The following is a 22,888-nucleotide window of genomic DNA, read 5'->3' on the forward strand; positions in this document are numbered from 1 at the left end:
GCCACGTTCGAAACGGCCACGTTCGTAATGGCTACTCGTTCGTAATGGCCACGTTCGAAACGGCCACGTTCGAAACGGCCACGTTCGGAATGGCCACGGGAAATATTGAATAAAGTTCGATTTGACCACGTTCGTAACGGCCACGTTCGGAACGGCCACATTCGAAACGGACACACGTTCGAAACGGCCACACGTTCGAAACGGCCGGGAGGATCCCGTTAGCGCACGGTACGATAGCGCACCAACCCGATAGTACACGAAAAATTGACACAATTCCCGATAGCGCACCAACCCGATAGCACACAAAGTAAATCGCGCACAATCCCGATAGCGCACCAACCCGATAGCGCACGGGTTCACTTTGCAACTTTTCACGCGAAGCGAGGGGGACGGGGTGGGTGCGGGAGGGGGGCCGAAGGCCCCCCCTTGCACCCCACCGTGTGTGTGTGTGTGTGTGTGTGTGAGAGAGTGCGTGTGTGAGGGGATAGTGCTTCCAATATTTCGTGGCCATTCCGTGGCCATTCCGAACGTGGCCGTTTCGAACGTGGCCGTTCCGAGCGTGGCCGTTCCGAGCGTGGCCGTTCCGAGCGTGGCCGTTCCGAGCGTGGCCGTTCCGAGCGTGGCCGTTCCGAGCGTGGCCGTTCCGAGCGTGACCGTTCCGAGCGTGGCCGTTCCGAGCGTGGCCGTTTCGAACGTGGCCGTTTCGAACGAGTGGCCATTACGAACGTGGCCGTTTCGAACGTGGTCAAATTTATCCGTGGCCATTTCGAACGTGGCCGTTCCGAACGTGGCCGTTTCGAACGTGGCCATTACGAACGTGGCCGTTTCGAACGTGGCCGTTTCGAACGTGGCCATTTCGAACGTGGTCAAATTTATCCGTGGCCATTTCGAACGTGGCCGTTTCGAACGTGGCCGTTCCGAACGTGGCCGTTTCGAACGTGGCCATTACGAACGAGTGGCCATTACGAACGAGTGGCCATTACGAACGAGTGGCCATTACGAACGTGGCCGTTTCGAACGTGGCCATTTCGAACGTGGTCAAATTTATCCGTGGCCATTTCGAACGTGGCCGTTCCGAACGTGGCCGTTTCGAACGTGGCCATTACGAACGAGTGGCCGTTACGAACGTGGCCGTTTCGAACGTGGTCAAATTTATTCGTGGCTATTTCGAACGTGGTCAAATTTATCCGTGGCAATTTCGAACGTGGCCAAATTATATCCACTCCTCTGAGCTCCACCTTCCGTGATGGCCCAGCTGCAGGATTAGGCGGATGCACCTGTACTTTGGAATCGAGATCACTCGGCCAAGACGGAGTTCGCTCCACCTTTCGTCCGTGGTAGGTGGTGCTCGGTAGGATTTCTCTGGATTTGCTTCTGAAGCGCACTGCTTAGAGCGGATCGGGAGAATGGTAATTAGGTGCCGAAATGTGGCCTTTTTATATCGGCTAATTGCCCGCGTCGGCGCGCAGCAGTATTATCCCTTCCGAACGGTTTTTTGGAGACGGGTGGTCGGGCCCGCTCGGAGGGGTTCGGGTTGCGCGCCGAACGCGAGTTTTCGCCGGTCGGCGGTTCGGGCCACGTCGGCTATGATCGGCGGTATTCGGCCGATTTGATATTAACGGCTTAGGGTCGTGTTGTCGGCGGATTAAAAAAGGTGGGCGCACCGCGCCCCTGCCTCTGCCCAGCGGGTGTTCTGCCGGGCGGCAACTTCCGGCGGATGGAATTGCAGGGAATCGTAATGATGCACCGGAATGCATCGTTACAAGTTTGTAATAATAATAACAATAAATAATAATGATAATAATAACAGTAAAATAATGAAAATATGCATAATTATATGCAGATATTATACTTACGTTGATCTCGTTGCTGTCGCGGGTGTGTACTTTGTACGCACTAGAACTTCTAAAAATTTGTAGAACCTATATAGATTGTCTTAACAAAACGACAACTTTACGTGTATCAACAGTCAAAAGATAGTGAAAAAATACGTTGAGAAAACGGGACCCTCAAACTGAAATTTACGTACATCTCCATAGAACCACCGCGTCTATATAAGCATACAGGCGAGCTCGCCGAAAGGTTAAGGACGTATTCCTGACATAATTTTAAGAAAATTCTAATACAAAAGAATTCTAATACAAACGAAAATTCTAATACAAACATATAAGTGATCGCGAGGGTGGTTTATCGAGCATAAGGGTGCCTTCCGACGCGTGTACAAAGCTGCCAGATCTCCGCCGCAAGCAACATGCAACACGGCGTGGAGGGGGTAATGAGGATGTGAGCGTAAGCGTACGTGTGAGCTCGGCGCTTCGGCTAGCTTCGGATAGTAGAAGAGGACAGAATACAGTCTTCTGTCTTCCTCTTACTAACGAAAGCGACGGCCGACGCGCGACGCTACACGCTGCTTGCTCCTCGATATCTCGATATGCGCTCAATGTTTCTCTTACAGCTTTTTTATCGTATAATATGTTTATAATATGTATGTGTATGTATATATATATATATATATATATATATATATATATTATAAATATATTATACAAATATATATACAAATATAAATATATACTAATTATATTACAAAAATATATTATAAAACTATTTAATATAATAATTGAACTTGTTTTCTCCATATATATACATTTAAAATAATAAAATAAAAAAATTTAACGAGTGTGGCGATTTTCCACACCACCCACGGGGTATCACCAATGGCGCGTTAGGTTTTGTTATGTGGACCTTCGCCTAGAGCCCTATTATACCACATTGTATTGATATATGTATAGGAGGAAAAAATATCTGGGAATAAAGGATAAAAGGAAGAAAATATTGGATAAACAAATATTCTATGAATTATTTATTATTTTTTTATTATTTAGTTATTATTACATTAGTAATAGTAATAATTTTTAATTATTGTTCCTCCTCGGCCCCAGCCGCCTCCTCGGCCTCGGTCGCCTCCTCGGGCCCGGCCGCCTCTTCGGCCCCGGCCGCCTCCTCGGCCTCGGTCGCCTTCTCGACCGCCCGCGACGCCACAGCCGCCCCTGCTGCCCCTGCTGCGCTGCGCATACCAGCGGGCACGGGCCCGCCCGCCTCCTCTTTTTTTTTGTTTATTTTCTGAAAAATAAAACAAATAAATTATTATATATATATATATATATATATATGTATATAATTTTATAAAATATAATTTAATATAAAAAATAATGTACCATTTTGCTCCTGCTGTTGCTCTTCCTGCGACGGCGACGGCGGCGGCGGCGGCGGCTGCGGCTGCGGCTGCGGCTGCTGCGGCTGCTGCTGCTGTGGCTGCTGCTGCTGCTGCTGATGATGATGCTGCTGATGCTGCATAAATATATGCAGCTGCTGCTGAAATAATTGTTGCTGTTGCAACAATTGTTGCAGCAGCTGCTGCATATTAGGTGCATCCTGCAGCACCAGCGCATTCATCTCCTCATTTATCTCTTCTATAAAATTATTAAGAAAAGAATTATAACAGAAACATTAAAATTTCTTAATAATTTTGTATAAATAATGATTTACTTACGAGACATTATGTTCAATCTGTCGCCGTGCTGAGCCGTGGTGAACAGACACTGAGGCACACTCGGCATTTGTTTCATGCCGTTTCATTTGTTTTATACCGTTCATTTGTTTCGCGGCCTTTTTTTTCATCAGATAATCTTGTCGCCTTGTACTGTCAAGTAAACGTATTTTTTTATACGTGCTCTGAAATCTTGGTGTTCAAGAAACTGTCACAATCCCGATTTATGAGTTCTGATTATTTCAAATTTCTATATATCTATCATTTTTCATCTTTTATTCATTCTTCTTTAATTCTTTGTTTCTGCCTATTTTTTGTTTCACAAAAATGTGTGATGAATTAAGAAAAAAATCTAAGCGAAGCTTTTCAGATGCTTGGCTCAACGATGATCGAATTAAATGTTGGATACGCAAAGTAGCTTTTGATGAGAGCTTGTATCATTGTATTATATGCAATAAAAATATTTCGTGCAACACACATGTTTTAAGACATGCGGATTCTGCGTGTCATAAAAATAATATTAAAGAAAATAATTCATCTTTAAGTACTGATAATAAAAATAATAATAAAAATTCAGATAAAAAAATATCCGGAAAATATAAATTTCAAGACCAATGGCTAGAGATTGAATTATTTAAGCCATGGTTACGCAAAGTATCACATGATATAAATTCATTTTTTTGTTCATTTTGCGATAAATCCATGAGAGGTGATTTATCGAAAATTTATCGTCACGCAGAATCAAAAGCACATATAGAAATATGTAAAATTAAAACAGAAACAAAGAATACAAACGAAAATATAAACATAACAGATGATTCACTTTTGTCGTTTGAAGAGCGAAAAAAAATAGCAGAAATTCGATATGCTGCATTAATTGCTGATAAAAATATTTCGCATCAAACTGCAAAAGAAATCCTCAACTTTTTTCAACATATTGGAAAAGATCCTAATGTGTTAAAAAGCATGAGCATGGGCCGAACAAAATGTAAAAACATTATTACAAATGTTTTGTGCCCAGTTGAAACAGATCGTGTCGTCAATAAAATTCAGAATACAAAATTTTCAATTTTTATTGACGAAACATCTGATATAACTAATGATAAATGGATGACTTTTCTTGTTCGATACGTTGATCCAGAGACATTAGATATTCGCTCACAATTAGTTAAATTAATTGATATTGATGCCAAAGATTCAAGCGCAGAAAAGTTGTTTGAGGCATTTAAATGTGAAATGTGGAAATTACAGATACCATTTTTAAATATCGTAGCTTTATCATGTGACAATGCATCTGTTATGACAGGAAAACATTTATCGTTTAAAAAAAAATTAGAAGAAATATGTCCACATTTATTAACATTTTCATGCCCATGTCATTCCTCCGCATTAGCAGCGCATGCTGCATGTTCTAAAATGCCTGCATATTGCGAGGAATTTCTAAAAAAAATTGCTACTTATCTCAATAGCAGTCCAAAACGTACGGCTATTTTTCGTGAATTTTGTGAGTGTTTCCAAGAAACAAATCGCAAAATATTGAAATTATGTGATACGCGCTGGCTTTCGCATTATTTATGTATCGAAAGACTTCTTGAATCTTGGGATACAATAAAATACTTTCTTACTGAAATGGTTGTGAGCGAAAAAACAAATTCTGGAGAATATCTATTGTCTATGATGAACAACGTAGAGATAAAAGCTTATTTTCTATTTTTAAAATACGTTTTGAATTTCTTTAATGCATTTAATGCATTTTTTCAAGCATTAGAAACAAAGATTCATTTATTGCATCCAAAATCTTTAAACTTTCTTTTCCAAATCTGTCGAAATTTTATAAAAGAAGAATATTTAAAACCATTTTCTCCAAATATTATATTCTCCTTAAAAGAAAATCAAAAACCTACTAATGAAATTATTTTGGGATCAGAATGTGAGGAATATCTGAACGAATTAACGCTGAAAGGTCACATAAACATTGTTACAATTGTTCGAGAGAATTGTTTAATATTTTATGTGACTGCTGCAGAAGAAATTCGTAAAAGATTAGCTCTAAATAATATATTTTTATCAAAGTTACAAGTTTTTCGACCATATATAAGTTTATTTGATAACAATAGAGAAACATCATTCAATGATGTTTCTTTTATAGCTAAAACTATCGGCGGTTTTGATGAAGATGATTTAAAGAAGGAATGGATGGCCTTACCATCAGATTTTACAATGGAAGAAAAACAAAACTTTTCTAAATTAAATTTCGACAGCATGTGGAAAAAAATTTTACAAAATCGACACAATAATCTTGCTAAATATCCCAATTTAACAAATGTTATAAGTACTATTAGATCTCTTCCAAATTCAAATGCCGATCCGGAAAGAATGTTTTCTCTTTTAAATAATTTAAAAACAAAAAAACGTAACAGTTTTTCGTCAGCTACTGTTAATGCTATTTGTGTATTTAAATCTGCATTAAAAACGAGAGGCGATACAGCTATCAAAATGAAAATTGATGAAAAGCATTTGTCTCTTATGTCAGCGGATAAATTATATGTTACCGTTGCTAAAAAAAATAAAAGTATTTTAAGGTTACATGCTGCAGATACTATTGACATAGCTGGCCCCTCATCTCATAAATAATAAATTTATTAAAAACATTACGCTTGTAAAAATAAGTACGTGAAAAACATCTTGTCTGTGTAACAGACATCATATTTGTGGAAAGCAAAAGTATTAAAAACATCTTGTCTGTGTAACAGACATCACACAGAAAAAAAGGACATTCTTGTTTTGAAAATATATTTAATTTCAACGTGAAAATCTTGAAATGAAATTATATTGCGTTAATTAAAGAAAAATATAATTGCTTGAATAATTGCTTACTTGAATGAAGCCATTTTATATAGTTCAATCAAGAAAAATATATTCTTATGATTTAAGATTTAATTTTCTTGAATAGAAAAGAAACAATGTTAGATAAAAAAAAACATTTTTGAATCAAAGATTATAATTTTCTTAAAGTAGAATTAAATAATTATATATTCTTGTGGTGACAATTACAATATTAAAATAAGACATAATATTGTTGAAATTTAAAATTATTAAATTCTTCTAAGAAGATTATAAATTGTTGCGTATATACGAAACAATGAACGCGTTAGTTTAAGTATATAAGTTTTGATTTGACACTTATTTTTTTTTCTGTGCATATTTGTGGAAAGCAAACGTATTAAAAACATCTTGTCTGTGTAACAGACATCATATTTGTGGAAAGCAAACGTATTAGAAACATCTTGTCTGTGTAACAGACATCATATTTGTGGAAAGCAAAAGTATTAAAAACATCTTGTCTGTGTAACAGACATCATATTTGTGGAAAGCAAAAGTATTAAAAACATCTTGTCTGTGTAACAGACATCATATTTGTGGAAAGCAAAAGTATTAAAAACATCTTGTCTGTGTAACAGACAACATATTTGTAAAAAGCAAGAGAATAAAAATTATCTTGTCTGTATAACAGACATCATACTTGTAAATGACAAAATAATGCAATGTGGTATAATAGGGCTCTAGGCGAAGGTCCATATAAAAAAACCTAACGCGCCATTGGTGATACCCCGTGGGTGGTGTGGAAAATCGCCACACTTCGTTAAATTTTTTTATTTTATTATTTTAAATGTATATATATGGAGAAAACAAGTTCAATTATTATATTAAATAGTTTTATAATATATTTTTGTAATATAATTAGTATATATTTATATTTGTATATATATTTGTATAATATATTTATAATATATATATATATATATATATATGTATATATATACATACACATACATATTATAAACATATTATACGATAAAAAAGCTGTAAGAGAAACATTGAGCGCATATCGAGATATCAAGGAGCAAGCAGTGTGTAGCGTCGCGCGTCGGCCGTCGCTTTCGTTAGTAAGAAGAAGACAGAAGACTGTATTCTGTCCTCTTCTACTATCCGAAGCTAGCCGAAGCGTCGAGCTCACACGTACGCTTACGCTCACATCCTCATTACCCCCTCCACGCCGTGTTGCATGTTGCTTGCGACGGAGATCTGACAGCTTTGCGCGTGTATTCGATTGGAATATTTTGTATACATTATGTGGCACTTAGAAGTTACTCTGTGCAAAACTAGAAACGGGCCAAATCATTTTTCGTGTAGAAAGAATTTTTTAAGTGATCGCGAGGGTGGTTTATCGAGCATAATGGTGTCTTCCGACGCGTGTATTCGATCGGAATATTTTGTATACTTTATGTGGCACTTAGAAGTTACTCTGTGCAAAACTAGAAACGGGCCAAATCATTTTAAAAAAATCGCTTCAGGAACGTTCCAAACTTCAATCAGCTGAAATATTGCGAGTGAAAATACTCGAAGAATATGAATCGCGAAAAGCGAGCGATAACAACGCAGAACAGAACGTCATGTACGCAAGAAAAGTACCGTCCCGTCGGAATATGCGTGTATCAGATGGTCGCGAAAACTCAAAGGGTGACAAAACCGAAAACCACGCAAGTACAGGGCAAGGAAAGCTCAGATGTTTCCGTTGTGGTAAAATTGGTCATATCGCAAAAAAATGCTTGACAAGATATCCGGCAAATTCACAGGTGAGCGTGCGACAGGCAGAAGACAACGACAGTGAATCAGTGAGTTCGGTAAGAACGCAAGATGTTGCACACTAATGTTGAACACTATTGAGACGGTAATGTTTAATCGTGAAAATGGAAATAATAAAAAAAAATGGTGCTTGGATAGTGGATGCACTGTTCATATATGTACTGAGAAAGTAAAGTTCGAGAAAATCGAAAATGTGCGCAAAACATTAAACTTGGCGAACAGTGAGTCAACTAGTATAACCGGTGTGGGAAATGTGCGAATGATCGTAAGCAACGGTAATAAAGAGACAAATGTAAATTTCGAAAAGATATATTACGTGTCGGATTTACGCACAAATCTGTTATCAGTGTCGAAAATTACGAATCATGGTTACGAGATAAATTTTCGCAAAAAAGACGCAATTGTTATTGATGAAAGTGGCGAAATGATTTTTCGAGCAGATAGAAGCGGTGATTTATATTACATAAATGATAGAAGATAGATGAAGAAAGTAAACAAGCTAGTGAGAAAGGAAAATAATATAGCAATGGCAATGAGTCACGCGAAAAGTGAGATAGATGAATGGCACTACAAGCTAGGACATTTGAATGAGCGAGACCTGAAAGGTATGGCGAAGACCGGTGCTGTATATGGATTGAAATTTAAAAGTGACCAGACAACGACAAAATGTGAAGTGTGTATCCAAGAGAAACAAATTCGAAATGCATTTCCGAGAAGTGAAGGTCGTACAAAAGACTTATTAGAGATAGTACATTCCGATGTGTGTGGATCGATGAGAACCGAGTCACATTCTGGTGTAAAATATTTTGTGACATTTATAGACGATAGATCACGTTGGTGCGAAGTGTTCTTTATAAAAAACAAAAACGACATCTTGGACGTTTTTAAAAGGTACAAGGCCGCGACAGAGACGCTTACGGAAAAGAAAATAAAGGCATTGCAGTCAGACAATGGAAAGGAATACTATAATAAAGAGTTTGATCAATTTTCAGAACGAAACGGTATCTCACGACGATTATCGACGCCGCACACCCCTCAGCAGAATGGTGTAGCAGAGAGAAAAAACCGAACGCTGGTCGAAATGGCTAGGTGTATGATGCGTCAAGCGAAGATCCCTCCGATGTTTTGGGCAGAGGCAGTAAATACTGCTTGTTATGTGAGGAATCGATATATAACAAAATCATTGAGTGAACAGACACCGCACAAATTATGGAAAGGGGAAACTCCCACGGTAATATATTTTCAAATTTTTGGATTGAAAGTTTTCGTGTTAGATAAAAATCCACAAAAGGGAAAGTTTGATTCAAGATCAAAAAAAGGTATTTTTATAGGATACTCCAATGAATCAGACATATCGCGTGTGGCTACCGAAATCGCGTAAAGTGATCGTGAGTCGCGACGTGAAATTCTTGAATAAATCAGCTTTCGATCATGAATATCAAGAGTTTCTTGAGGAAAAGAAATCTGACGAAATTGAAAAAGAATACGAACGAAAAGATGAGTCAATCCAGGATGAAACAGGAGAACATCGTAAGGAAGCACCTAAAATCATCATTGTGAGAGCACCTGAGCAAAATACAACAGAAGACTCTAATGTCCTACCAACACAGCTTCAACCACCAAAGCGTGAAAGAGGAAGGCCAGCACTGTTGCGTTCCGGATCGGTTGGAAGATCGAGAAAATTGTATCACCCGATGAGTAATAATGATAAAGAAAACGGCAGTGAGAGTAATGAAATCTCTGATAATGAAGGCTTACCTGGAGAGACTATAAGCGATGATGATACATTTATGGAATGCAATCTAACACTAACGTATAATCCGGTAACATGGCGAGAAGTGAAGCAGAATGATGATGCCTGGAGAGTGACCATGGAGAATGAATATCTTGCACAGATACGAAACAACACTTGGGAGATTGTACCGAGACCGCAAGAACGTAAGGTAATAGGAAGCAGATTTGTTTTTTGTACCAAAGATAATGGATCAGTCGCGAAGAAAAAAGTACGTCTCGTGGCAAAGGGTTGCTCACAACGACCAGGAGAGGATTTTCACGAAACTTATTCTCCAGTGGCACGGACAACTTCAATCCGATTACTGGCGGCATTGGCGGCAGAGATGGGACTACAAATTCATCAAATGGTTGTGATAACTGCCTATCTCAACGGTAAATTGGAAGAGGACGTACATGGAGATACCCGAGCAATTACGAGAAGTGCTAATCAAAATCGTTGCTGGAAGGCACATTGGTTCGAACGCAAAAATGATCCAGAAGGAAGAAGTTATGAGAACCTCGGCGTGTTGGCTGAATGCAATCAACGAGCATCAAGATAGCGTATGTTTACAAGAAGTTTATAAGAAAGTTTATAAGAAAGCCCTTTATGGATTAAGACAGTCAGGATTGCAGTGGTATCGTCGCCTTGCAACAAAACTAAGGCAACTGGGTATGCAACCAACACGCAGAGATCCATGCATGTTTACGTCTCGAAGGAAGGAATACCTAATGATAATTGCCATTTACGTCGACGACATTCTACTCGCTACAAATAGTTCAAATTAGCTGAAGGAAATCAAACAGCAATTGGCAGAGTCTTTTGAGGTGAAGGATTTAGGACCAGTGAGTTGCTGTCTGGGCATCGAATTTCAGCAGGATGAGAGTAATCATAGTGTGATCCAAACACAGCGCCAATATACCAAGATGATTTTGGAACGATTTGGCATGCAGGTTGCAAGCCAGTTAAAACTCCAATTGACACAAACATACAATTAACGAAACCGTTGCAGGTAAACGAGAAAACAATGAGACTGTATCCTTATCAACGCTTGATTGGGACTCTGATGTATCTTGCCATATTCACGAGACCTGACATCGCATTCGCCGTAAATTTTTTGAGTCAATTCAATACGAATTACTCGGACGAGCATTGGTTGGCAGCTAAAAGGATTTTAAGATACCTCAAAGGCACCATAGATTATGGATTGATGTATCGAAGATCAGACATGCCGTTATATGGAGTGGTCGACGCAGACTCGGCTGCTAACACAGTTGACAGACGATTATATTCTGGATACGCATTCATCGTCGCGGCAATATGTTGGGAGCCCCGAAAACAGCGTACTGTGGCATTATCAAGTGTGGAGGCTGAGTATATGGCCTTATCGGAAGCTACCAAGGAAGCAATTTATCTCCAAGACGTATTACGTGATATTACCGGATCATATGATTACACGGTGTTATTCAATGATAGTTCAAGGAGCTCAGCATTTAATATGTGGCAGCAACATACAACATTCAAGAACCAAACATATTGACTTGCGACACCATTTCATCCGAGACTGTTGTGCATCAGGTGTAATCGAACTACACTATATGCCTTCAAACCATATGCTAGCAGACATATTCACCAAAGGGTTAACTGGACATAAGCATATTCATTGTCAAAATAATTTAGGAATGATTGAGTTGCGCGAGTAATACAGCTCGGAGCTTACGACTTCGAGGGGGGGTGTTGGGACAACGAAGTGGCTCCACTCGAACTAATCAGACCGTGATATTATCGACGCGTATTTGATCTTATATTCTATGATCGATAGGTTCGATCCGTTTTCTTTCTACTCCTAGTCCTGCTATGGCATCGTGCTTCTGGCCGCGTTGAGTTATGCGAATATAATCCGTTGGAAATTGTTACAATCTCGAGTTAATAAACCAGTCAACATATGTATATAATCAAACTTTTCATATTGTGTCATACCTCGCTAACACTTAATAATCCTACATTTTTTACAGTAGAAATTATTTAAGAAATGGATTTTTGAAGTAATAAAGTCATTTGTAATAGATAATAATAGAGCGAACAAATTTTATAGAAAGAATTGCTGAAAAGATAATTTAAGATAAAATTCAATTAAGAATAAATATCAAGATAGAGTAAGAAAAGATGTTGTAGTAATGTTGTTTATGTAAAAAGGTTCGAATTTATAAAAAATAATTTTAAAATAATTTATAAACGAAAAAATTGTTTATTTAAAAAGGTTTATTAAAAAAGGTTTTTTTTTATGTAAGTACACATTTTGACGATAGTCCTACTCCTTGTCGAAATTTTCTTTAAAGAAACGCTTTTAAAGGAAGAAATATGATTTTTAAATGCAAAATATAAAGTTTTTCACATTATTACGATGCATAAAAATATTGCACGATAGCGGCATAAGACATAGCGCCGTAACGGCGGAGCGCTCACTCACACTACTAGGCGCGCGGCTCACTGACGTGCTAAAAGGTCCATGCTTATTGCCGCAATTTTACTAAATGATTACCGCTTTATTAAGCACTATAGAAAAAAATGGTACAGGACTTTTCGACTCGATTTTTAATCAGGAATAACGCTTTTTGCTCCGTGGGCGCTTCTTCTGTTACACACTGTTATATATACAGGGTAGACCATTTTAATCAATACACGCGAATATCTCAGAAACACTGCATTAAATCGAAAAATGTTTCAGATATAAGTTGTATGGCTTGAAGTGGGACATAAGATGGTACCATTGGTTTGACCATGGGTGGCGTTGTCAAGGTCAGGGCAAGGTCACTTTGGATTTTTTAAATGGAATCCTATTTTTTATTACATATTCTTGTAGCACATATCGAGATCTTTCCAAAACACTATAATTAAGTTAGTTTTCATTAAGTACTTTCCGAGTTATGAGGCTTGAAATCATTTCTTAATTTTACATAAACCGTAAAATATCATGTAAAATATTAATTTTTCGATTATCTTACCTTAATACTTTTATGTACAAAATAATGAGAAGAATCAATTGGTGTAAAGAAAACACATAATTGTTTCGAAAAAAAATGTAATTTGCAATTAACAATTACATTTTTTTCTTAAAAATAGCTGTGTTTTCTTTACACCAATTGATTCCTCTCATTATTTTGTGCATAAAAGTATTAAGGTAAGATAATCGAAAAATGAATATTTTACAAGATATTTTACGGTTTATGTAGAATTAAGAAATGATTTCAAGCCTCATAACTCGAAAAGTACTTAACGAAAACTAACTTAATTATAGTGTTTTGGAAAGCTCTCGAGATGAGCTACAAGAATATGCAAAAGCATATAGGGTGTCCCATTTAAAAAGTTGGAGATGACCTTCACGTGGCCTTCAGGTGACTCTTCAAGGTCAAACTAATGGCACCATCTTATGTCCCCTTGAAACCATACAACTTTTGTCTGAAACATTTTTCTCTAAATTGCTTCGTTTCTGAGATATATATTTGTAACACTTTACGTGGGCCACCCTGTATATGTTGATGCTGCCTTATAAAATAATATTTATTACGATACGCAACAAACTTAAATCAAACTTTTATGTGGTAATTATATTATTATTATTTACTTATTACATACATCTGTTTGTTATTTCAAATTTTTAACTTCTTTTTTTTTCTCTTATAGTCCTAGTACAGGCTACATTTCAATTTTGTTTAACATCTAATACAATGACAAGTAGATATACAGGGTTTACCAAAAGTGTGGAAACCCCTTAATATTTCGAAAAATACGCATTTAAAAAAAAAATGTTTCATATAAAAGTTATAGGGTTTTATGTGGCGCATTACACAGCAACATTATTATGACCTCGAATAGCGTTGTCAAGGTTATGTGAAGGTCACCTCCAACTTTTTAAATGGGATACCCTATATGCTTTTGCATATTCTTGTAGCTTATCTCGAGAGCTTTCCAAAACACTATAATTACGTTAGTTTTCATTAAGTACTTTCCGAGTTATGAGGCTTGAAATCATTTCTTAATTTTACATAAACCATAAAATATCTAATAAAATATTCATTTTGCGATTATCTTACCTTAATCCTTTTATGTACAAAATAATGAGAGGAATCAATTGGTGTGAAGAAAACACATAATTGTTTCGAAAGAAAAAATGTAATTTGCAATTAACAATTACATTTTTTTTTCGAAACAATTATGTGTTTTCTTAGACAAGATATTTTATGGTTTATGTAAAATTAAGAAATTATTTCAAGCCTCACAACTCGGAAAGTACTTAATGAAAACTAACTTAATTATAGTGTTTTGGAAAGCTCTCAAGATGAGCTACAATAATGTGCGAAAATATATACGGTGTTCCATTTAAAAAAATTGAAGTGACCTTCACGTGACCTTCAAATGACTCTTTAAGGTCAAACCAATGGTACCATCTTATGGCCCCCTCGAAACCATACAACTTTTGTCTGAAACATTTTTCTGTAAATCGTATTATTCGGGAGATATTTGAGGTCGTTATTTAAAATGGGACACCCTGTATATTTTTTGCAGAAGAGATATAAATTTTACAAAAAGATGTGAAATACCCCTATAAAAACCTTCCAAAGTAAAAAAAGTATGCCAAGTACATAAAAAATATTCCACCTTGTATGCAACAAAACGTTTAATAAAAAAATATCGCTAAAAATAATTTATAAAAATTTTCCCTAAAAAAAAATCAAAAGTAAATATGAAATCAATAATTAACTAGCCAAATACATTGAAACAATTGATAGGATTTGTAATTTGAAATAAATTTATCACAAATTCCATTTTGCATTTATGTATTATAGATTCTCGACAAAATGAAAATGATTTTCAAAATAAGTTCAATACTTTGTATGATATATAAAAATACATTATTATGTGTGATCCAAATAAATATTTGTACAATATATGAAATAGCACTAATATATTGCGAGTTTTATATTAGATTACAAATAGTAAGTCATGAAACTATTTAACATTTACTGCAATAACATCGACTGTATTAATCGCCAATTTTGAATTGAAAAGATAAAAACTAATTGATTTGTTTTAAGATCATAAGTTTTACTAAGTAGACCTGGAATTAAAGGATTTAAGAAAAGTTACATACAAAAATTTTACCCGAGTTGTATTACAATTTACACATTTTTATTATTATGAAATATTTAATTTTGAAATTAATCATAAGCTTTGCCAAGTAAATTCGGAACTAAAAAAATTAAGACCAAAACGACCTACAAAAACTTGGCGTGCTCGAGTCACATTATAATGCACATAATTTTACAAATTTACAAATATACATAATTTTACAAAGTTTGCGAATTATATACATGTAATTAATTTCAATTATAGATTAATACGACCAGCAAAGCTTGATTAATTTCAAAATTAAATATTTCATAATAATAAAAATGTGTAAATTGTAATACAACTCGAGTAAAATTTTTGTATGTAACTTTTCTTAAATCCTTTAATTCCAGGTCTACTTAATAAAACTTATGATCTTAAAACAAATCAATTAGATTTTCTCTTTTGAATTCAAAATTGGCGATTAATACAATCGATGTTATTGTAGTAAGTGTTAAATAGTTTTATGACTTACTATTTGTAATCTAATATAAAACCCGCAATATATTAGTGCTATTTCATATATTGTACAAATATTTGGATCACACATAATAATGTATTTATTATTTTTATTTGGATCACACATAATAATGTATTTTTATATATCATACAAAGTATTGAACTTATTTTGAAAATTATTTTCATTTTGTCGAGAATCTATAATACATAAATGCAAAATGGAATTTGTGATAAAATTTCAAATTACAGATCCTATCAATTGTTTCAATGTACTTGGCTAGTTAATTATTGATTTCATATTTACTTTTGACTTTTTTTTAGGAAAATTATATATATTTTTTGAGGGAAAAGTTTTATAAATCAAGCGACGCGGTAGCGTCGCGACGCCAAGTATATAAAAAACAGGATCCGAGCGTTGAGAGTCACTGTTCTCGACGCGGCGCTACCAAGTAGCTTATCCGGAATTTTGGATCTAATAAACTTTCGATTAAGATATTTAATAAACTAAAGCTGTAATCAAAAATCTAACGGCACTTTTATTATATAATGTGAATATAAGCTTTCGATTGCGACCAGTTTGAATAAAATCGGTGCAGTCAATCCTGAGAAATGATGATCGAATATCAGAATTGTGACATTTTTCGTTCTTCAGTTTTCCTTTTCCAGGTTCAGACTCACATACATATGTTCGCACGCACACACGCAAACCGAGTTTGTCCCTCAAGCGGCGCGGCGTTCCGCTGCGTATACGATTATTGCTTCGATATGTACAATGCTTTAAGAGACAAAATCGTATGCGCGCATACATGTGATATGTATATGTATGTGTGTACGTACGTGTGAAAGATTAATTTATCGTACAGTAACAATTTTCAAAACTATCTCTTCAGGGTGGAATTTAATATCTTAGAAACGGAGGCGTAAAAATACGGAACTTCTGCTGTTAAATAAAATTTAAAAAAAAGTAATTTATCGTATCGTAAGAATTTTCAAAAACCATCCCTTATAAAAGCAAATTTCAAAAATCACCCCTTGAGGATGAAAAATAATGTCTCGAAAATGATGCGTCGCAGAAATATGGGACTCACGTCGTTAATTAAGGTTTCTTACAAAGACTAGATTTACCATATAATAATAATTTTTAAAAACCACCCCTTAGGGGTGAAATCTAGTATCCCAGAAAAGGTGTGCCACAAAAATATAAAACCTGTACTGTTAGTTATAACTTGTGGAAAGACTAATGAAGCGTATAATGATAATTTTTAAAAACCATCCCTTGGGGGTGAAATCTAATATTTCAGAAACGGAATATCATAAAAATGTAAAACCTATGCTGTTAGATAAGACTTTTAGAAGAAGAATAATTTACCGTATAATAACAATTTCTAAAAACCACCCCTACAGGGTGAAATCTCATATTTCAGAAATGGAGTATCATAAAAATATAAAATCTGTACTGTTAGTTATGACTTGTAGAAGGACTTAAGCGAAGGAATTAAGCGTATAATAACAATTTTTGAAAACCACCCCTTGGGGATGAAATCTAATGTTTCAGAAACGGTGTACCATAGAAATATAAAACATGTGCCGTTAGATAAGACTTATAGAAAGACGAATTTATTGTACAGTAACAATTTTCAAAAATAAAAAGATCCCTAAAAATAATATGCAAATATTTTACCCAAAAAAATAATTTGCAGAAAGGATATAAAATTTTACAAAAAGGTGTGAAATCCCTCTAAAAAAACCTTATAAAGGTAAAAAAATTACGCCAAGTACATAAAAAATATTCTACCTTGTATGCGTTTAATAAAAAAATTCCTTAAAAATAATTTACAGTAATTTTCCCTCAAAAAATCATTTTCCTAAAAAACAAAACCTCAACAAATAATTTTCATAAAAAAATAATAAAAAATGAAATATCAAAACTAAATATGAAATCAATAATTACTATTAGCCAAGTATTTAAGAGCAACTTCTAAATTTGATATATTATTTGCTATGAAATCAATTTTATACAGTAGAAATATTATACATAAATTCTCCCTAAGAAATTAAAACGCATTTTATATTTATTCAGAGAAAATTGATTTTTAAAATATTTAATGAGAATTAGGATTCTTTTAATTCTTAAAACATTTTTTATATAATGTATATAATTTAAAAAAAAAGTTTTACGCATGTTTTAAATCGCACAGTCTTTAAATCGAAGTAAGTTATGAAAACTTGGCGTGCCCGGATTGTTTACATTATAAACAAATATATTTCCAATAAAATGTAAAGTATTAGACATTATGTAATTAAATATTTAATCTGTATTTGATTACGATCCGGGCACGCCAAGTTTTCATAACTTACTTCGATTTAAAGACTGTGCGATTTAAAACTTGCGTAAAACTTTTTTCTTAAATTATATACATTACATAAAAAATGTTTTAAGAATTAAAAGAATCCTAATTCTCATTAAATATTTTAAAAATCAATTTTCTCTGAATAAATATAAAATGCATTTTAATTTCTTAGGGAGAATTTATGTATAATATTTCTACTGTATTGTTACGTCCGGCGGACTCCACGATTCTTTTCTTTCCTCGAAATTATACGATAAACATTGGTAGGGCCAATTCTTACTCGTAGATATCTGAGACAGAGAATAATAAATGAAATCTGACATTAAGCGGATGACCAGTCGCTGTCAACTCAAATTTTTTACTATAAAATCAAATAGTCGTATATGTTTATAGTTGGTACGTCCGGTGAAATGTAAAACCACTTGCGCTCAAACGATCCTTATCAAGTACCACGTCAACAATAGGCATATGATACTCTGTCTCTTAAAGTAAGAAACAATAAATAAAAGTAATACTAAAGGTGACCAGTACGTATAACCTAAGATTTTTTAAAACAAAATTGTAGTTACAGCTGTCACGTAAAAATCCAAGTGCTTCGCATGTTTATAATGGTCCATATGAAACTTTTCTATTTGAGAATTTAGAAAAAAGCATACTGGATTTGGAAAAATTATCAAAAAGAAAACTAAACAATCTTTGAGACGACACATATGTTTGATTCACAAGCAAATTCTCATGAAAAGTAAATTAGTCATCCTACTCCCATTCTACTAGATAAAGCTAAGTCTCGAGCCAAAGAGCTCAACCAATTAAAAATCTCAAGAAACCCCTTTCCTTCCAAAAACTTCCTTATCCCTAAGAAGGGAGTAATTGAAATTGTCTCATTCGTTCAAAAAGATCCCTACTATCCAGTAAGGAGGAGGAGCAATGATTTTAAAATACGCGAGCACAAGTTGCAGCGGGGGATTCATTCATTCATTCATTAGCACTCTTTTTCTTAGTCACAGTTGAGATTCAGTTATAGTTAAATACAGAATTTTGAGAATTCAATCTTAATCTGATTCAAATTATATAGCCTCGGGAATCCTTTCTTGTGTCACGCAATTGAATTATTAATCCGCTTTATGCTTAGCAAAAATGTCTTATTAAGATTTAATTGTGCATTATGTGTAAGTGGATATTTATTAAAAATCTTCTGGTGGACATCTCCATTAGCCAGCTCTTCATGCTATAATGGCGAAGATCCGACTTCAGCCATTGCAATTTTATCAAAGCATTCATTCTTGTGATGTCAACGAGTAGTGAGTAAAATTGAGTAATTTTTATTTCCTCTCTTTCACATATCTTATTATTTCACCATTTAAATTGAAACATTTCATCTTTTATTTATTAACTCCTTGCTTTTCTCTCTGAAAGATGGTTCTCGATTAACTCCTTGATTCTTATTGCCCTTTAATTGTTCTTTCTGATTTATTCGGCGCGAATTTGTATAGTTTTCTAACTTTATACCTCCTTTCAGCCTTTCCTTATATATATTTAACTCTCTATTTCTATTTTTCCCATTCACTTTTCTTTAATTTCTCATCTCCTTTATATCATTATTATTATTATTATTATTATTATTATTATTATTTTCTTTACATTATTTTTCCTTATATTATCATTACTTTTTGAAGAAACCGTTAAAGTAGATGAATGATTTTCGAGCTCAGACTTAGCGAATCTCTTATCTTAATTTTATTATTGTATTTTAATTTAGACCTGTGTTTCAGCGAATTTAGAAAATTTTAATTCTAATTATAACACATATGCGCAAGCGACGAATACTATACTTCCTTTAATGAGTAAGCGTTATTCATATTTTTATTACACATTCGGTTTTTATTTCTGTTTTATTTCTTATATTATATTAATTATATATACAGGGTGACCCATTTTAACTTAGGCAGCCAAATAACTCGAAAAATAAGCAAGATAGAGAAAAATGTTTTAGACAAAAGTTGTATGGTTTCGAGGGGGCCATAAGATGGTATCATTGGTTTGACCTTGAAGAGTCATTTGAAGGTCACGTGAAGGTCACTTCAATTTTTTTAAATGGAATACCCTATATATTTTTGTACATTCTTGTAGCTTATTTCGAGAGCTTTCCAAAACACTATAATTAAGTACCTTTCCGTTAAGTACTTTTTGAGTTATGATGCTTGAAATAATTTCTTAATTTTACATAAACCGTAAAATATCTTGTAAAATATTCATTTTTCGATTATCTTACCTTAATACTTTTATGTACAAAATAATGAGAGGAATCAATTGGTGTAAAGAAAACACATAGTTGTTTTTAAGAAAAAATATGGAATTGTTAATTGCAAATTACATATTTTTTCTTCGAAACAACTATGTGTTTTCTTTACACCAATTGATTCCTCTCATTATTTTGTACATAAAACTATTAAGGTAAGGTAATCGAAAAATGAATATTTTACAAGATATTTTACGGTTTATGTAAAATTAAGAAATTATTTCAAGCCTCATAACTCAAAAAGTACTTAACGAAAATGTACTTAATTATAGTGTTTTGGAAAGCTCTCGAGATGAGCTACAAGAATGTACAAAAATATATAGGATGTTCCATTTAAAAAAATTGAAGTGACCTTCACGTGACCTTCAAATGACTCTTCAAGGTCAAACCAATGATACCATCTTATGGCCCCCTCGAAACCATACAACTTTTGTCTAAAACATTTTTCTCTATCTTGCTTATTTTTCGAGTTATTTGGCTGCCTAAGTTAAAATGGGTCACCCTGTATATTGTAATAACCAGTCAGAACTTGAGTCTTAACGTAAATTCCTCCCTGTATATTCTGACTGATGACCTCCGAACGATTGTAATACCCGCGAGAATATATACATACACACAGATACTCACACACACCTAGTTATAAACGCTAACATGTATTTTTCATTCTTTCTTTACCTTTTTAAATATTATATTGTATTTTTAATTTAATATATATTTTAATTATTTAACCCGTTCTCTTCCCTAAATCCTGAGATCGCACTAGATCGTCCCATCCCGCGTAACAAGGATTAAATTCCTTTACCGAAAAGGGACTACCGAGCGAATAGGCTTAAAAACACAGCGTTAAAAAGACCTTCGATCGCTGACCTGTGTCAGGCCCTTCACATTCGTTCGACCCGATCCATACACACGCCCGAATAAAGTGTGTCACGGGGTAAGTAAGTTGCGTCCTTCCATACGGCCCATCCATTCCAGGATCTGGACAGTATAAAATTGATGTTTTATGGCAAATATTATATCAAATTTAGAAATTGCCCTTAAGTACTTAGCTAATAGTAATTATTGATTTCATATTTAGTTTTGATATTTTATTTTTTAATATTTTTTTATGAAAATTATTTGTTGAGGTTTTGTTTCTTAGAAAAATGATTTTTGAGGGAAAATTACTGTAAATTATTTTTAAGGAATTTTTTTATTAAACATGCATACAAGGTAGAATATTTTTTATGTACTTGGCGTATTCTTTTTACCTTTGTAAGATTTTTTTTAGAGGTTATTTTTAGCGATATTTTTTTATTAAACGTTTTGTTGCATACAAGGTGGAATATTTTTTATGTACTTGGCATACTTTTTTTACCTTTGTAAGGTTTTTTTAGAGGTTTTTTTTAACTATTCTACAATTATATTAAGTTTCATTAAAATCGGCGAATAACACAAAAATAAGTTTACTGGTTAAAACAGTCGGTTTAATTTACATCATTTTGAAGGTGAATTAGACGAAACCAGTGACTAAAAAATGACGTTATAATGATGACGATATCTAAGATACTTAATTTTGTTTGCAAAACGTCGAGCCCAATACGTGACATATATCATAATTTTAATATGTAAATATACATATAATATGTAAATATACATCCAAATAGCCTTTTTTTGCTATTGTAATTGCAAAATGATGTGATAGTTTAGAAATCCGAATCATATTTAGCGTTTGAAAAGAATTATAGGAAATAACTAGTCTTCTTGTTTTTTGTTAAAATATGTTATTATATTGTTGCATCCCTGTGTTTCATCGCTTTAAAATCATATTTGTTGTCCGCTGTGCCGCAAGGCAGTAAGCGTGGAAAATCATCTCCGAACATATCGTGAGAAGTTAAGGAGTTGTTAAACAATCATTGCCAGTGAAATAGTTCTCTAGAAGAATAGTTATCAAGCTATACAGATGTGTTTTAATTCGCGGCTCTATTCTGTGAATATTATGGCTTTTGGCTATGGATTATTACGGCTTTTGCTGTTTGCTATTTTGTTATTAAAATTCCCTTATTACACAGGTCTGCGAAATTTTAGATTTGGTTAGTTACAAAAAGCAGAATAGATGAATTTGATAGATTTTTTGACGCTGAAAACAAATCTGGCCGCAGAATTTCCTCAGCACATCAGGTTTTTGAATAATTTGTGGTTAAATAGTTCAAAAATGGCTATTTCGATCAATTTCATGAATTTATTATGAAGAAACCTAATTTTTTGAAATATTTCTACCAATGACATCGTATAGTATTTTTTCACCTTCAAATCCACTTCCGATTGTCGCTGCACAATTTTTTTTCGCTGAGATATACAAGTTATAAGACTGGTCATACATAGTGGTTTAATAAGCATAGTGGTTTATTCTAAGTCAATTGTGTTACTTCTCTGTCTTACCACAAATCAAAATTTGGATAAAAACAAATTTTTAAACGCCGTCTGACATTTTTTGAAATTAAAAATGTCGATTCCAATATGGCGGACAGAACCACAATAAAGAGGCATAAAATTTAGAAAAATTTATTAAAATGTGTAATAATGTATGTATTAGATATATTTCTACAGGACTTTTTTCGACAACCAAAAGCTTTTTTAAATTTCAAGATGGCAGATTTAAT

General features: G+C 34.1%; 1 protein-coding gene across 2 annotated transcripts in view; it reads right to left on the minus strand.

Moving 5' to 3' along the window:
- LOC145974574 (dynein axonemal heavy chain 6-like) overlaps positions 1–22,888 on the minus strand; it is a 424,968-nt gene that overhangs the window by 11,844 nt on the left and 390,236 nt on the right. Inside the window, exon 11 of one of the 2 annotated variants that reach the window (XM_083104480.1) lies at positions 21,932–22,160. The exons of the other annotated variant lie outside the window; for it this stretch is intronic. The gene's annotated coding sequence lies outside the window, so the exon portion shown is untranslated. Of the gene's footprint in view, positions 1–21,931; positions 22,161–22,888 lie in introns of those variants that run through there. 2 annotated transcript variants of the gene reach the window in all.

This window comes from Camponotus vicinus, unplaced genomic scaffold, assembly GCF_025532165.1.
Source record: "Camponotus vicinus isolate PSW18456_S1 unplaced genomic scaffold, iyCamVici1.0 SCAF_7, whole genome shotgun sequence".
Taxonomy (NCBI): Eukaryota; Metazoa; Arthropoda; class Insecta; order Hymenoptera; family Formicidae; genus Camponotus; species Camponotus vicinus.